Genomic DNA, 18,461 nt, shown 5'->3' with positions numbered 1-18,461 from the left:
TGTGTTAGAAAGACTGCAAGGGGAAGGGCCCCACTGGGCCTAGGGCCTGGTGGCACATAGCTCTGAAGACCATAAATATCTGAGCAGTCAGGATGTAATATCTGGTGGGAGAAAGACAGGGATGAGGAGAGGGTATGGCAGGTTCTCTACTACCCGAGCTGCCTGCCACTAGAGGTCAGAGGTCAGTAGTGGAGGTCCTTGGGGCTATGTCGTCTGATCTGGCAATCCTCTCTGGATTCTCCCTTTTTTTGTACTTGTGACTGACAGGCAGGAGATCTTAGATCCTCCTCCAGTGGATGTCTATGACCCTGCAGGATCCCATTGTCCAGCTGCAGTGACCACCAGCAGGTGACCAGGACCAGGTAATCAGTGGGTCATGGTGGGCTCTGACCTGAGCCACACCTGGGCAGGTCATCCAATGTCTGGCTCAAGAAGGAAAGATCTCGTCTCTATTTGCTGACTCTGTAGGGACAGCACAGCCTTGGAGCCACCAGTTTGTCACATGCAAGTGCTCCAGGACACAGCTGCCCCTGTCAAGACCTGCCTCCCACTTCCTTGAGGACACAGCACAGGCCATACCCTACTGTAATCTCTGCATAATTATTCATCTCCCAGGCTTTCTGGGAGCTCAACCTAAGACATTCATTCCTAGGAATCCCTATTACCACCTCAGGGGCAGGGGGGAAAAAAGAGTATTACCATATGATAGGTTTGGGAACTCTTATGGAGGCCTATGGCACAGAAGGAAGGTTTATTGGTCCTGCTTGGAATCATATTGCCAGGAGCCCAGTGGTTGAGGCTGCTATGGTCTCAGCCCCGGGTAATAGGTGCACAGTGATACAGCATGTTGGGGGATACGGACCTAGCGCACTGCCACAGAAATCCCAGAAGCATTCTAGCATTCTTCATGCCTTATTCCAGGAGTGTTTAGATGCTCAGTGACTGAAGATTGCCCACCTAGCCTAAGGTGACCTGTGTTTGGATATGAGCATCTTCCCTGGTAGAAGAGGGTTCTGAGGCCAGTGAAACAATGACCAGTGGTCTGGAAAATGCTTGTGGGTCTCCTTTTCCCTGAAAGGCTGCTGGATACCAGCCCACAAGGGCAGGAGGAACAGAGACACAATGCACGGCTTGGAAGGCCATGAGCATGATGGAAATGATCTCTGGGAACCACTTCAGTGAGATAGCTCAACTTTATTCTAGGTGAACAAAGGCTATATAGTCCTTGGGGAGTGGGTGGGTGGGGCTCACTGCATAGGTGTACATAATTGGTTAAGGCTCGGGATCTCAGGGATGCTTTGATTTGCATTTGGCAGCAACCCTCCTGTCATGTGAACAGGAACACAGTACCTAATTGTCCCATAGGCACAGGGAGAGAAGAGCTAACAGGGAACTGTGTTAAAGGTCATAGAGCAGACGTGGTCAGAGGATAATAATAATGGTAGTGTTGGTGGAAGTGGTGGCAGTGGTGGTGGTGACAATAGTGGCAGTGATGTTAGCAGTCATGGAGGTGGTGACAGTTGTGGTGCTTCTGATAATAGTGATGATGGTGATTATAATGGCGGTGACGGTGGCAATGATGGCGTTGGTGGTAATGGTGCTTCTGGTGATAGTGATGGTGATGATGGTGGCAATGATGATGTGATGGTGGTAATGGTGCTGCATATGGCGGTGGTGATGGTTATAATGGTGTAGTTGATACGATGGTAACAGTAGACATGGTGGTGACAGCACTAGTGGTGATGATGATGAGGTGTGTGTCTATGTCACACAGGGACTGAGAGGTCCCTAGACTTCTATGAGATCCTTGGCTATATCCTGCTTCAGCTATTTTTGCTGCAAAAATATTTTCATTTCCTGAGATGCTATTTGATGGCATCAGCAAGGAATGGAGCTGAGAGAGTGGGTGAGGGGAAATCCTTATCTACTAATTGCTTTGTAGGCTCTCTGTCATTGACAAGAACCACCTTGGGGCTCTGCGATTATCTGGTGCCTCCTCCTGTCCTGCTAAATTGGGCCTCATTGGGTGGAGTGGCACAGGGTCCACCTGGAGGCAAGGTCAATGTCTCCGAGCTGGGTGAGGTTGGCAAGTGTCTATGGATGAAGCTGGGTGTGATGGTAGAGGGCCAATCAGCATACAAGAGATAGAACCTGCATGGTGTTCTGGAATGCCTGGGACCCAGAACACAGGCAAGGACCAAGCTGTGATACTAGCACTAAAGCCATGACCGTTCTAACTTTTTGTTTTTTCAGGGGAGCCTGTTATAGGTTTCCCTGAAGATTTTGACAAGCAATGTTTACCCTCCCTTTTTATGCAGGAACTCAGGGCACATGGGTCTGGGCTGCCTGTGGGGGTACCCTCTTTCTCTGGGAAGGCCCTTTGGAGGCTTGAGGAGTGGGCTTGATACCTTCAGGGCTCATTGTGTCCCTTTAAGCTGCAGAGCTCTAGGGTGCCATGGGAGGAGCCTGGGGATCAGGCAAACACTGCTGCAGTCCTGGGGGTGGGAGGTTTCATTTGCTGAGAGAGAACCGGGGCCCACCATTGCTGCTGTAACATGGTCATTCTTTACTGAGTGGCCTGGGTAGTGTTGTGAGTCAAGAGACCAGGTGGGCATAGGAGCCTGGGCTGCTTTTTATGTACCATGTCACTGGTCCACACTGGCAGCCATCAAATGGCACCTAGACTGTGTCACTGCTGCTTGGAGAGCCCTGGCTATCCCATCCTCGTCCCCAGCCCTCTCCAGCCTCCCCTCTGTCCCTATATCCACTCACTCATCAGAACCGCCTGAGTGAGAGATTTGTCTATAGTTCAGGCTCTGATAGGGCCTGGGGTCCCCGAAATGAGCTGACATAAGACATTAGTGAAGCCCAGTGATAAAGTGACATGGAAAAGCAAACCTGAAATCAACACAGAGCCCAGAAAGCAGGAGAGGGAAGTGGCTTGAGAAAAAAAAAAAAAAAAGCTGGTTTAGGGTCTCTCTGGGAGCTGAGCTTAGACCTGGTCTGAGAGGAAGCCAGAAGAAATCTGAGGGAGAGGGAGTAATGTGGGATATTTGAGGCTAGACAACCTAAACAAGACTATTAACACCATACCCCAGAAAAAATTTTATCACAGATCCTTGTGTCCCAGCCACCTAACCAGAAGACTCCCTTTCTGGAAGCAGCCAGCCTCCGTGAATCAGGAGGCACTCAGTCCGTGTTTATACCTCTCCTTCAACAGCGCCGTGGACAATATGTTCTATTGTTTTATGTGCCTAAACATTTATGTAAATGGGATTGTGGGGTGAGTGCAGCTCTATAATTCCTCTCTTTACTCCTTTTCATTTAAGAGGCACAGCTCTATTCTCCGTGTTTGCTAAGTGCTTCAGTGCACCTATCACGTGGGCATCTCTGCTTGCATTTGCATTCCGTGCTGATGGGCACTTGGCGCATGACCAGTGTTTTCTGTCACAAATTAAGTCCCAACAAGATTAGCTGCTGTCTATTAAGCGCATTGCTCCCCATATGGGATGAAAGTGATTTCAGTTGTGTCTTCTCTCAGTCTATGCAAAGGATGCTTGAAGGGAAGGTGCCTGCTCTGCTGCTCACGGAAGTGGGCACAGAAAACGTGGAGAATGTGCAGTCCTGCCAGGGTTAGGCCACTGGCTGACATCAGGATGAACCTGCCCAGCCTGCCTAGCCCATGACGTGGGCCCTCGCTGACCTTGATATCTTCAGGGTACACTCAGTGAAGGAGTGCAGGTCTTGGGCTTGCTATTTTCAACAGACTGAATGATACTGAGTTCAGGAAGATGCTTCATTAGTTGTGTGGGCATTAAAGCATTCAGTTTGTGAAGGAGCTTGTCCTAATGGACAACCATGATGGATAGTTCCTCTGAAGAATGCCTGCACACATGGTTCAGCTGCTTTCCCGCTCAGCTACTTCTCTGTGATTTGTGAATTCTCTTTATGTATACTGCATATTGATCCATTACTTGCTTGTCTGTTGCAAAAGTCTGTCTCATTTGTCATTTTAAAAAAAGACATGATTTTAATTGTGGGTCTGTGTATGGGTATGTGCACATGAGTATAGGTGCCCTCAGAGGTCAGGAGTGACAGATACCCCTGCATCTGGACTTCTGAGTTGCCTGACATGAGTGCTGGGTACTGAGCTCAGGTACCCTTTAAAAGCAATATATACTCTCAATGACTGAGCCATCTCTCCAGCCACTAAACTTTGTTATTTATCTTTAACCATTTGTAGGGTCCTTTGCCACACAGGAGCTTTCAAAGTTGTATCCATTGCTTATTTTTTTTTTATTTGCATGCCCTCATTGTATTTTATTTTAAAAGTCATCATTACCATGAGGTCATTTAAATATTTTTTAAACTTTCATAGCTTTGAAGATTTGTTTGTTATATTTAGCTCTTTAATTTACCTGTTTTTCTTTTTTTAATGTTTCTTCCAGGCAATCATCTTAGCACTATTTATTTAATCTGATGTTGAACTGACTACCTCATGGACCAAGATGCCAACTGCTTCCCTACTTATCCTCCCCAGGCTCCGAGAATTGCCAGTTTGGTGACTATGTGCATAACACATCCTCTCTAGCCATCTGCCCTACTGTGTCTGTGGACCAGGCATTCCCTTGTGGGGAACAGGAAGCATCCTAGGCACTCATTCTTCACCCCCCTCCCCTCCGTGACTCAGTCTTTGACCTTTGTGACACTGCTGCGGGTTTTGGGGTCTTAACTCTGAGAGGCTAGCCAGTGAGTAGTGTTTGAATTCTTCCTTCTCAGAGGTGGGATTGTCACGTCCCCATTTCCTGGTGTCACTTCTATGCCACAGGCTAGAGAAGCCTTAAGAATTGTGACTGCAGCTGAGTGGATGGTCTGGGAGTAGCCGGATGCCAGGGAAGGACCAGCGGCTGATACTACCGTGAAGAAGGAATATTGAAGAGCTTCAGGGCAGTCTAGACTTGGAGATAGATGACAGATGTTGGGAGTAGCCCAGGATAAGAATCTACAGCCAGGGCCTTTTCAGGCCTCACCTTCTCAGTCTGTAAAATGAGCAAACGGCAGCGCCTCACAGTGTCTTGTAAGGACTGAGCTAAGTCTGTATTAGGCGTTAGGCATAGCATGAGCAGACAGAAAAGAGCTTTGGCTGGTGCAAGCAGCCACACTGTGGAAGCAGCTGCTTCTGTTGCTTCCACTCTGTCTTGCTATCCTAAGGTCAACAAGGCACTCATCAGTGGAAGCTGGGAAGACACCGGGTACATCTGGACAGCTGGACCCCATGCATGGGTCCACAGGTCCTGGGGACATAGGCCACAATATTATTAGAGAGAGGCAGGAGCCATGTCCCTGAGTCCTGTGGACTCATGCTGAACAGGCTTTCAACTTATACTCTGAGCACAGGTCCAGCTACCCAGGGTACCCATGAGTCAAGGGATGAGAAGACCAGCAACCAGCCTCAAGCAGGTTGTCTACGGCACCAGGCAAACTTGAATTTGACCCAAATGTTGTCTTTTTTTTTAAGCATGTATAGTGTGCATATACCCCAATCATTGCACAGAACATACTTATGCCTCCCCCAAATCATTGTTTAGCTGCAATTCTGATTCAGTGGGCTGCCCTGTCTTTTGATTATTGGAATGTAGGCTCTCTCTTTGGGGCAAATGAGTAAGGCAGAGTCAGTATAGGGCCTCAGAACTACCTCCAGGGCTGAAGTGAGAAACAGAGCCACAGGTGGGGACTTTGAGGCAGATTCAGCTGGGAAGGGAGGTCTTGGCTGCCAGGACACATCATACAATCAGGAGTTCACTGGTTAAATGGGCCCTGAGGTACTGAGTTGCTTTCCCATTCTTAAAACCCTCTAGCCTTCAAAGCCACTCCACATTTCTTTTTGGAGTTGTGGTATTTGGAGACAGTATTGAGACCTCAGTCTTGGGCTCTGGCCCTCTGGTGGTCAAAGGGTAGGAGGAACCGCCAAGAAGTGATTCCAGGGAGGGACCTCACAGGAACTTTGTGTGCAGAGTGGAGTGTGTGTGGCTCGGGCTCTTCCTGTTCCTTCTCCTGCTGCCTGACAGAGCTAGGAACACAGCTCTTGCCACAGTGCCCACAGAAGCCACTATGATATCTCAGAGCAATGTGTTTTTAAAAATCTTATGGGTAGGTGGCATTGCCCGGGGTAGGAGAGCAGGCTCTAATACAGTGGTTCTCAAAAGATCTTCCTAATGCTGCAGCCCTTCAATAAAGTTCCTCACCATAAAATTATTTCCGTTGCTACTTCATAACTGTCATTTTGCCACTGTTATGAATTGTAATGTAAACATCTGATAGGCAGAATATCTGTTATGAGACCTCTGTGAAAGGCTGGTTCAACCCCGAAGGGGTTGTGGCCCACAAGTTGAGGACCACTGCTCTAGAGGATGGCGGCAGACATCCTCCCCAGATTTCTGAGCACCCCATGAAGGCTCCGTCCGCTTCCAGTGTTTCTCTGCGGCTGTCCCTCCCCCTGCGTGTATTCTGGTTTTTCGGTCAGGGTCCTCTCCAAAGCTGGAAGAGAAGGCAGAAGGTGATCACACATGGGCCCTTGGCTTGCTAGTTTATATTCACCTGGATCTGGGGTTCTCAAAGGGTCTGGGGTCATCCACTATGGCCTGCCTTACTTCCAGTGCTTCTCCATAGCAGCTGGGAGGTCAGGGTGAGAGGAAGGGACAGCTTTTTTAAAATTATTTTATTTTATTTTAATTAATTACAGTTTATTCACTTTGTATCCCAGCTGTAGGCCTCTCCCCATCCTCTCTCAATCCCACCCTCCCTCCCTTGTCTTCTTCTATGCCCCTCCCTCAGTCCAATGGTAGGGGAGTTCCTCTTTCCCTTCCATCTGACCCTAGTCTATCAGGTCTCATCAGGACTGACTTCTTTGTCTTCCTCTGTGGATTGGTAAGGCTGCTCCCCCCTCAGGTAGAGGTGATCAAAGAGCCAGCCATGAGTTCATGTAAGAGGCGGTCCCTGTTCCTATTATTGGGGAAATCTCTTGGACACTGAGCTGCCATGGGCTACTTCCGTACAGGAGTTCTAAGTTATCTCCATGCACGGTCCTTGTTTGGAGCATCAGTCTCAGAAAAGACCCCTGTGCCCAGATTTTTTGGTTCTGTTGCTCTCCTTGTGAAGCTCCTGTTCCCTTTCTTTCATAAGATTCCCTGCACTCCGCAAAAAGTTTGACTATAAATCTCTGCATATGTTTTGCTACCCTGCAGGGTAGAGTCTTTCAGAGGCCCTCTGTGATAGGCTCCTGTTCTGTTCCCTGTTTCCTCCCTCTTCTGATGTCCATCTCATTTGCTTTTCTGAACAAAGATTGAGCATCCTACTAGGGTCCTCCTTCTTGATTAGCTTCCTTAGGTGTACAGATTTTAGTATGATTATCCTATATTATATGTCTAATATCCACTTTTAAGTGAATATATACCATGTGTGTCTTTCTGCTTATGGGATACCTCACTCAGGATGATCTTTTCTAGTTCCCACCATTTGCCTGCAAATTTCATGAGTTCCTTGTTTTTAATTGCTGAGCAGTATTCCATTGTGTGAATGTACCACAATTTCTGTATCCATTCTTCAACTGAGGGACATCTGGGTTGTTTCCAGATTCTGGCTATTACAAATAAAGCTGCTACAAACATGGTGGAGCAAATGTCCTTGTTGTATACGTGAGCATATTTTGGATATATGCCTAAAAGTGGTATAGCTGGATCTTGAGGTAGCACTATTCCTAATTGTTTGAGAAAGCGCCAGATTGATTTCCAAAGTGGTTTACAAGTTTACATTCCCACCAGCAGTGGAGGAGGGTTCCCCTTTCTCCACATCCTTTCCAGCATGTGTTGTCACTTGAGTTTTTTGATCTTAGCCATTCTGATGGGTGTAAGGTGAAATCTCAGGGATGTTTTGATTTGCATTTTCTTGATGACTGAGGATGTTGAGCATTTCTTTAAGTGTTTCTCTGCCATTCGATGTTCCTCTATTGAGAATTCTCTGTTTAGCTCTGTACCCCATTTTTTAAATTGGGTTACTTGATTTGTTGCTGTTTAACTTCTTAAGTTCTTTATATATTCTGGATACTAGCCCTCTGTCAGATAGAGGGTTGGTGAAGATCCTTTCGGAGGGGACAGCTTTTGAACTAGGGACAGACTCCTTCTAATTGACTGCTGAGCTTCTACATTGGCTTTCACAGCCTGAGTGACCCAGTGAGTGGGTGGACAGAGAACAGAGGAGGCAGGTAGCAAGAGTAGCAAGAGAGGGTGGCATGGAGAGGGCTCCCCATGTCCAGGCCATCTGCTCTGAAGTTGGTAGCCTCAAGTGTAGGACGGATGAAGAGACTTACCCAACCAAGGTCAAGGCTGATAAGGGGCAACATGGAGCTCAGGATCCATGCTGGCTAGAGAGCTGGCTTGGGAGGGAGGCAGCCACCCTTGCTGGCTCTGTGGCCTAGGCCAGCCCAGATTGAGGGTTCAGGCCTGATATTATCCTTAGACTAAATGTTGAAATTCTGTGGAGTTGGCAATCTCACCTGCGACGAGGGCCATTTGGGTGCATTTCTTCGACACCCACTTAAGGCCCGTGATCTGCAGGTAAGTGAAGAGGTCTCCATGGGAAATTCTACTCTGCACAGACTCACCTGTCATAATCCACAGGGGCTGCGTCCCATTTCCTCTCTCCCTTCTTACCTCCCTTCTCCTTCCCTGCGGAGGATGGCTGACACACGGCTGAAACCCTACTGCGGCTGACTCAGCCCCCAGATGCCCTGCCACCCCCCTTCCCAGCACAGAGAAGCTCATTTTGGTGCTGAGCCCTAGGAGGCTGACTCACTAAACTTGGCTCACCCATAATGGGCTGATAATGGACGACAGGCCTGGCAGGAGGATGGGCTCCCACGTTCCTAAGCATGACGTGGAGCTGCCTCCTGCCCAGGGAACAGCTGTTTCTCATTAGCAGCAAAGTGGGGGCTGTAGGCCACCCATCTGCACACCTGGACGCATCTGTGCTCTAGTGTGCTTTGGCAGGTGCAGGATGGAGTTCGGGGTGAGGCTCACCATGAATTTTCTCTGCAAGCAGAGCATGAGGGCCACAGGCCAGGACATGGTGAGAGCATCATCCATATCCTACATTCTGTTCCCAGACTGTCATCTTCTGTCTCAATGGTTCCTCCTGGACCTTCCTTCTGTGTCTACTTTACAACCTCCCCCACTCCCACCTTGGCTCAGGCTTCTCCTGGGTCCATCCTCTTCTTGTCCCAGCTTCCTGAACCTCTTTCCTGTCTGGAACCATCAGGGAACACAGGACTTGGTGAATGGTCTCAGGGGACACAATATCACTATTGGCCAAGCGAAAGAGGGAGTATAGGAACTTCCACAACACTAGTGTCTTGTCCTTCATGTAGTCTTCATGCTTCCTAGAGAGTAAGGCCTTTCTCTCAGAGGCCAAGTAGCTATAGACTTCTGCACAAGTTCTGAGGGTCGCCAGGAGCAAAGGTTTCCTCTTTCTGGACACATTAGAAGCATCTCACAGTGGAGGTAATTCCTAGCCAGAGGTTGGCCATTGCTGATTGGCTAGGTTTCATATGATATCCCCTGGAGCTGAGATGTGCTGGAGTAGCTAGGTGCCACTGTCAGGAGGCACCTAGGACATGACACGGATAGGTGAGTGCTGAAGACTGGGCCACTCCCAGCTCTGAGCAACACCCATGGAGACACCTCCTGGAGAGCGTCTAGGACTCTGCTGAGAAATGGAACTAAGGCAGATAGATCCTCCTTCCTGGGTCCTTGTGCCAGAGCATGCAGCCCTACTTTACAAGTCTTGCTTTCAGCACCCACACCAGGTCACAAGTGGTCAGAAGCACAACAATTCCAGGTGTGGGCTAAGGGTGGTTCTGGAAGTGAAAAACTGTGGCAGCTGACAAAGATGATTGACAGCTGGAGTGTCATCAGCAAATGGAAGCCTGTCCCCACTCACACAGCACACAAAGATGGGGAGAGCAGGGGTGGACAGACAGTGAAGGACAGACAGAGGCTCAGAGCAGCCCCACTGTAAGTTCGTGGTTCCCACCCCAGCCTGTTCTATAGCTCCCCCTGCACCTGAGTGCTGGCTACCACACCGAGCATGTTGAGCAACAGCCCTATCCCATTTCACTCAACCCCACTTCAGTCCTGTTCTCTGGGTAAAAAAATGTCAGCTCACGTCACAGGTGAGGGTCTTGACGTCTTACTGGAGAACCTCCCTGGTCTCAGAACCAGCTGCCTCAGAGAGCATCTCTCCTTCAAGGCCACACTGACTGCAGAGCCTCAAAGAACAGGCATAAACTGTGCGGCCTTGCCTGAGTTGCCCTAGACACTGGGTATGGCTAAGGAAATATCCTGGAGAGCACAGGAGATGCCCACATATTTAGTCACTCAACAGGAGTCTTGGATGCCTAGGCCCGGAATGAAAATCTGATTTCTATGGGGTTCAAGAGCATCAGACCAGTAGGTTGAGCAGGGTGTGGTAGGGGAGAGGCATGGGCCCAGCACAAGAGCAGAGGTTTCAGGCATAGGAACTGTCTTTTTTTGTATCCCCTTCTTGGGGACATTATGTCTGCACCCCATTTCTGCAACTAGGTCCAGAGATCAGGTGGCGGGAGGTTCCCGGGGACAAACTTCTGGGGATGGCTTAGCTGTGGGTGCATGTGAGGAGTCAGTGCAGGAGAAAAGAAAGTGCATGAGAACTTTCTGGGGAGCCTCAGATGTCCCCCAGGTCCTGGTGGCTCTACTTAGCTACATCACTAGAAATAGCCTAACTCCAACAGACCTTCTGTTCTGGGGTATACATCCTGGAGTGACAACAGAGAACAGGCTGACAGGGATAACATCATCCCCACTCATCTGAAAAGTTGTCCCAGCCTGGATTTCAGTCCTCCGAAATCTCTGCAGGGTCCGGGAGGATGACAGCATTGGAGACCGGTAGGGTATGGGGCTGAGGGGGATGGCGGGTTCCTGCTCTCCGGTGACAGCTGTGGTCCTCTTCATGGACTTGTCGATGGGGGTCAAGGGAGGCATTCCACTCTGTGGTGCTCTCTACCAGCCCCCAGTGAGAACTACACGGTAGCCCTGCCTTCCTGCTGTACCTACCCACCATGCCTAGATATCCAGGTTCTCCTAACATGGCCTGCTCCTGCTTGTCTTTAGATATTTTGATGGGCACTCTGCCCACTTGTGGTGATCCTGGGGAGGGGTCTGGTGGACCCATTTTATGAAGGAGAAAATAGACTAAAAGAGAGAGGAGGACACTGTCACAAATCAGGTTGCTTAGGTGCCAAGGCTAGTTCTCCAGGGAACTTGCCTCCTTGGATACACAGACTACAGTGGAAGGCACAGTGCTTACAGGGCAGCATTGGTTCTGAGATCAAGCAGCATGCAGTCATATTCTTTTACTGTGATACCTAGACATTCAAGGCCATGGTAGGTGTGGCCTGCACAGTGTTATAGCCATGGGAGTTATAGAGTTGGGGTGCGAGGTGATGGGTTCCAGTGAGACTTCAGCATCCCAGCACATTGCCTCTGTGTGGCCTTATCTTGAATTCTGCACTTCCTTGGGACCATAAGTTCCTAGATAAAGCTTATCTGAATGGTAAGGGTGAGAGGTCTCCTGGGTGGCCTCCTGGGTGAAGGCAGTGTGAGCATGCGTGGCCCCCTCCTTGGCTCTGACACTGCTGAAGCAGTTATATGAGAATTCGAAGGGGTTTTCTCGAACTCTGCGCTGCTGGCCATGGCAGGTAGATAGCCTTCTTCGAGCTGGAAGAAGCACTTGGGGTCCCAGAGTAGTGAGGGTAGAATTTGTGATCCCCAAGGCAATGTGCCATCATCAGGCAGGGGCAACAGGATCTGCCTGCTCTCAGAACATTTGCCTAGGGAGGAGAGGTCTAAGCAGCCAGATCCTACCTCCCTCTCATGCCCCACAATCAGCTCTGTTGCTCCAGATTTTAAAATTCTCAGCTCTCGATAATATGAGATTCTGGACTCCTAAGACAGTGTCAAAGATTAGGTTTATGTATTTTACTTCAAGCTTAGTTAGAATAAGAGTGGCTCAGAAAAAACAGTGTCTTCCTAAATTCGGCCACCGAAGCTGAGCTGAGGAACTAGACAGAGGCGCTCTGCAGAGGACAGTGCCTCCCGGAGTCCCAGCCCCCAGCTCTCTAATTTTGTGTCTCCGTGAGGTGGGTGGAGGAGCAAAGCGGCTTGGGAGGGACAATGCTCTGGATGATGGGCTGCCAGCTAATCTTTCCTTTGAGGGGCTTTGATGAGCTCTGGGCAGACTGGCTTCAGAGTGCAGCTGCTTCAATCAGAGGGGAATTTTGCTGAGCGCTGGGGATTTGGGGCTCAGAGGAGCTGGTAGCAGCTGCTCCTGAGGTGATTAGGATCTGAGGGAGGAGGCCAGGGGCCCACAAAGTGAGGTGTGAGCAGCACAGCATGTGGACCAATGTGAGCGTTCTGGCTGGAGAGCCCAGGCGTTGCCTCTGGCTGCACGCAGGCCCACTTCTGGGCTCCCTCGACACCCATTCCACAGGAATAAAGCTTAAGTCTCATAATGACAGTCTGCCAGGCTGGCAAAGCAGCCCGAGTGGTACAATTTCCACAGCACTCTCCCGTCACCTGTGTCCCAGCCAGGACTTGTAGAGACAGATTTCTGTCCTTCCCCAAGGAGGGCAGACGTGGCGCCTGGACACGGAGGCACAAGCTGCGAAAAATGCTTCCAGATGAGGCAAACCCTGATTTCTGCACCAAGTCTTGAGCAGAATGTCAGAGCTAGGTTGATGGAAGTACACTTGAACCTCTCCATGCCTCACACATCTCCTCTTAATTCATGCATGCTGTGATTAATTCACTTGTGAGCTTCTGAAATCATTCGTGCACACATACAAGTATGCATACATGCATGCATGTACTCAGTTCCTTCAAGAACATGCATGTTTGATCATGCATACAACCATTGATTTATATACTCATTTACTTAGCAAGGCATATACTTATTCATTCTTTCCTGAAATTATTGGTTCATTTAATACTAATCCAATGCAGGAATGGACTAGATACTGAGATACTAAACATCCTCCTCGTGTTCAGTTCTATATGTGTGAAGCTGAAGGCGTGGGGACAAGGCCAAGGCCAGGTATTGGGCTTCTCAACTCATGTGGTAGCATTATGCTGGGAGCTTGCCTCATTTAACTCTAGGAGGGAAGGAAGCAGTGGACAGAGGCCAGGCTTTCTGGTGAGGCTCCCTCTCACATCTCTGGAGCTGAACCCAAGACAAGACTAGCAGAAAAAGACTCAAAGACTTCAGAAATGTCCCATCCTGGCCAGGGGAAAGGAAATCGGTGTCATGCCAAGCTCTATCTCTGACCTCCAGGTGCTAGAGATGGGCCTGGAGTCACACAGCCTTCTGCTGGCTCAGTCCTTAGGCTGGGCCTCCTGTCTCCAGGTCTCCTGCTGAAGGCAGATTCTGCTCAAGGCTGGACCTCACTGCAGGGAGAATGCCCTTTGTGAACAGAAGAAGAGCCCTTCAGACTGAAGGGCTGTCCCTTCCTCTCGTCTCCTCCAGGTGACAGGTCTCATTTGGGGAGTAGTGTGGATGACTCTAGCTCCGGGGAAGTGCTGCTTAAGATGTACCCTGGCGCTAGGCTCTCTAATTCCCTCTCTGAGGCAGGCTGCAATGGAAGAGCAGGTGTTTCCAATTAAATGAAGCCCTTCAATCTCTCCCTGGGCTGTGACTCGGTGTGGGACTCTGCAGGCTCATTCATTGGCTGCGAACTCCCTGCTCCTCCACCCGCTCCATGCAGGGCATCCCCAGGCAGGCTGGCTCTTCTGCTGAAGTTGCATATTCCTGTCTTACCAAGGCACTCCTGGGCTTTCCTCTCCCTAAGTCCCCAACACAAGCTCCCCAGCTGGTCCTCTTCTGCATGCCAAGGAGTTCTGGGTGAGTCTGGCCAGCCATCCTGCCTAGGTCACCTCACGCTGCAAAGGTTGAGATGCAAATGAGCCTGGCTCGGCCCTGGTGGGCTGATGTTTTATAGCTGCATCTGGCTTAGGGAAGGGTTTGAAGGAGGAAGGCAGCAATGGGCTCCGTGCAGCCCAGGGAGCAGCCTGGCATATTTACAACCCTTGCAGGCTTGGTTTCCCAGCTCAGCTGTCAAGCCCCTCAGAATTAGCACCTTCGTCAGTGAGAGGTGAAAAAAAAAAAAAAAAAAAGGTGCACAGAGCCAAGGGCTTCACCTGGTGCCTGCTGGAGCTGTAGGTGGAAGCACTGGAGTTTGCTTTTTAGAAGGAGGGAGAAGGTCATCCAGAGAACAATGTGGCCTGTACAGCTCACCTGGCCTGAGGGTGCCAGCTACTTGTGGGTGGACTAAGCGGGCACTGAACAGACGTCCCATACTCTTGGTGGGCAGTGTAAGGTATCATCTTGAGGCCAACTTTTTAGGCGAAGGACCAGCTGGAAGGAGCATTTGGGAAACCCACATTTCTGCTGCACTTGCTCAAGACTGAATGGCCAACGCTCTGGGAAAACTGAGTCTGCATTGCTGGGTGGTAGGTAGGGTGGAGTAGATGCCAACCACAGAGGGTGCCCACACGTGGCCATGTAAGGCAGAGGTTCCTGCCAGTGGCTCCTCTGCCAAGTGCTCATCACTTGGCCACGAGAGCGTCGAGAGTGTCAATCTGTGCACTCAACTAATCATTCGTTTCCCAAAGGTTGACTGATCCTAGCTGAGCATCAAGTACCCCCGGGAGAAGGAGAGCATGAGAGAGACGGGGAGAGGAGGGAGCGAGCCATGTGTGCTCTCCAGTTAAAATTCAGACTTAGGCAACATCACCCTCCCTGGGCAGCTAGGGAAGAGAGGTGGTATGGTAGCACATGAAGGTGTGTGTTGCAGCACAGAAGGCAAGCAGGGAGCTGAACAGCATAACAGTTTTGAAGGCTTTGAGTGATAGCATCAGTCTTGAGCTTTTTTGCAAGAGCTGTAGGTTATGCAGGAGAGGGCCACAGGGAGGGAGTCTGGGCTCCATCAGCTTTCTTTGAGGCTGGGGTGGGGAGCAGCACAAGCAAGCAGCCACCTTGAGAGGAACTAGTGGGGGTGGGGTAGAGAGCTTACAAAGAAAGGGCTGTGAATATCAAGAGAGGACCTTTGATTTTATTCTTGGATTTTGCTCTATTAAACAAACAGGAGTTCCCTAGGGCCTCTAAACACCAGTCAGGTGACAGGAAGAGGCCTGGCTGACAAATATCACCTGGCCTGTTCTGGCTCCCCAGGTAGCCCAGGCTGCACAGGGGATCTCTGGAAAGGGAAGGGAGGCTGGCAAAGGGACTATTGGGAAGGAAAAGAAGCAGGAAGATGCTTGAGTGCTTCAGGGTTGGGCAAACTAGGATACTGCAGGGCTGAAGTACCAAAACGAGGTCCTGGGAGAAGCTACTATGTGAACAGGGAATCGGAGGATGGGAGGCAAGGATGCAAGCAGCCTGGGTAGATGGGGCCAGACCAGGACCACTTGCCAGGATTTCTTAAAGATCATGGACTAGAGACGAAAAAAAAAATTCCCTGGGGATCAGAGCCTGAAGCTTGGGATTGACCAAGGCTCAGTAGGCAGGGTAGAGGAGTCAGGGTGACACATGAATATTTAGGGAAATCATGGTGCAGAGGAGCTAGCAACTATGCCCAGCAGTCTCCACCCCTAGGTTCTGCCCAGATCCCTGCCTGGCCCATTCAAACAGGGTTCCCGTGGACACACTCAGGAGTTTGAAGAGAGAACTCTCCATGTGTGAAGAAGTTTCCATGCGTCCTTGTCACGGGTGTGTAGCAGTGAAAGTCACGGAAGGTATTTTTCCTACAACCTGATGTCCACATGAGACCAGGTGACCTTCCCATTGTCAAGACTGTGGCCTGTACCTGTGAGGCTCAGGGTGGTCCGCCTGCCAACCTGTCTATATCCAAGCACGCTTCTGTTGTCTCTCCGCCCTCTGCTCATCCTCCACGCATTGACAAAGCAAATATGTGCTTAAGGCGGCTCCAGGTGAAAGCACCCAGAGTCCATTTTTGCCTTGAACCGTCACAGTGCCAAGAAACGTGATTGCCGACTCTCCAGGCAAAGGCCCCTGCCCCTGCCTGCCACTTCACAGGAGTCCCTCAGGATGCAGCAGGAGAGCTAGCAACTCCTGCAACACAGCCTGTTGACAGCCCCCGCAGGCTTTCCAGAGGGACTGCAAAGGGGGCCTAGACAAGGCGCCATTTAGCGCCGTAGATGCTTGGAGCATATGCTGTGCTATTTCTGTTTTTCAATAAAAATCAACATTAAAAATTTTTTTAACAAAGCATCAGGCACCACGGAGAGCAATTACCATCACAACATGGACCGAATGGTGGCTTCTCCGAGGCATGCAGAGGCAGCTGCCTCATGCTGCTTGCCTGACCCTCCTTTGTGACTCATGCCCACACTGTGCCCTGTGCATGCCAGGCCGTTCTGCCGCTGCCAGAGCTTGGGGGCACAGGTAGAACTTCCCATTGCCAAACAAGTTAGAGTCATCTTTTGGATCTTTCATTCCCCAAAGCAGTATTTTTATAGCAGGCTTCCTAAGAGTCCAGGATCTGGGGAAAAACTCACCATCGGTGACCAGAAATTGGGGTTCCATCTTCAGCCAAGAATCAAGGTTCAGTCCATACCTGGAGATTAGGGGACAATCTGACTGGAGATCAGGGCCCAGTCCAGGATCAGGAATCAGTTTCTTTCATTATGAGGATCAAGGCTCAATTTATAATCATGATCAAAGCTTGAAGTGTATATAACCAGGCCTCAGAATGAAATCTGGGTTAGGGCTCCATGTGACATCAGGTTCAAAGTTCACAGTGACCAGGCTTACAGTTCAAATTGAGATCTATATCATAGCTCTATGTAAGACAAGGCTTAAGGTCAAGCTGAGCAAGGCTCAGTCTGTGACTGGGATCAGGGACCAGTCTGTGAAGGACTGGGGCTCAGTCAGTGATCCAGACCAGAGCTCAGCCTCTTTTACTTGATCTCCAGCCCCTTCAGTTCTGTCAGGCCCCAGTGGAGTTCTTTGTGTCCCTTAACTATACCAAAAAAAAAAAAAAAAAAAAAAAAACCCTTTCCAAACTCAAGAATCTTTATAATTTCCACATTTCTCTAACTTTTTGTGTTTCAGTTCTCAAATGAAATGTTGAGTCTTCAGAAAGTCCGATCCTGGCTACTCCCGTGGTACCTTCTTTGTTTCCTTCAAGACACTCATTGTAATCTGGTTATGGAAATTCCTTCAAAAGATGTGGGCCAGCAGCAGAGATAGCATGAGATCTGGGAGTTGGCAAGAGAGCTGGGCGAAATGGCGCTGGGCCCGTTTTCTGCTTCTTTCTGGCCCCAGGCCCAGCTTGGGATAGATGGTGATGCCAGTGGCCAGATGGGCCCTCATTGGACCCCCCAGAAGGATGGGCTCCTCTCCATGGCTAGCCTCCTTCTCAAGCCAGCCCTCCTTGGTCAGCCTGGCCTGCCTGGGCTTTTGTAATGCCATGTCCTAGCTGTGTGGGACACTCCACTGGGCAGAGGAGGGAAGCCTGCCATTGAGCCATCATGGTTTTTTCTAACCTGCAGGGAAGCATAAAATGTGATAGAATTAACATTTACATAAATGTCACCCCAAATAAACAGGTGTTAGCAGTTAACTATATTAGCTTGCTGTCTCTTAGAGTGACAGAGCGAGAGGCCTGTATAGAATGAGGCTCTGACCTCCCTGCTGCCAGCCTGCCTCTGTCCTCCAGGCGAAGACTGCCCGAAAGACTGCTCAGACATAAACACTGTCATCAAAGAAACTTCTCTTTGCAACAGACCGAGACCATTACAGAATCCACAACAAATCAAAATTATGCACAGTTATGGAGCCCAGCCCCAATAGACACATCTACAAAACAACTCCAGTGCCTAAGGCTCAGGGGGTGTTGCAGATGGTGGGGTGGAAACATTGGAAGAGCCAGAGGATCAGGGAGTTTGCTGTGAGCCTGTGTCTCCTAGCAATCTCAGAAGCTACACCTATCAAGTCTCACCAACACGACTGCCTAAATGTGATCTGAGCAAGGATAACGACAGACATGCTTGCGTGGATAGGGAAAGACCATGAGGCCTCGACCCTACCAATGAACTACAGGCAACTAAGGAATGCCAAGAGCTGGAGAAATAGCCTTCCCCAGGGAAAAGTACACCAAGTTGTTAACCAATACCAAATGGTCATCTCTGAAAACATAAATACAAGTAGCATCTTACAGACTGAGCAGGTTTTATTTATGAATATATACGTATAGACATATATGAATGTACCAACAATTTATGATAAAGACGTCATGAATTTGAAAGAAAGAAAGAAAGAAAGAAAGAAAGAAAGAAAGAAAGAAAGAAAGAAAG

The sequence above is a fragment of the Psammomys obesus genome, unplaced genomic scaffold (genome assembly GCF_907164565.1).
Source record: "Psammomys obesus unplaced genomic scaffold, mPsaObe1.curated_primary_1811, whole genome shotgun sequence".
Lineage (NCBI taxonomy): Eukaryota > Metazoa > Chordata > Mammalia > Rodentia > Muridae > Psammomys > Psammomys obesus.
The sequence above is the reverse complement of the archived record's forward strand: the minus strand, read 5'-3'. Positions refer to the sequence as shown.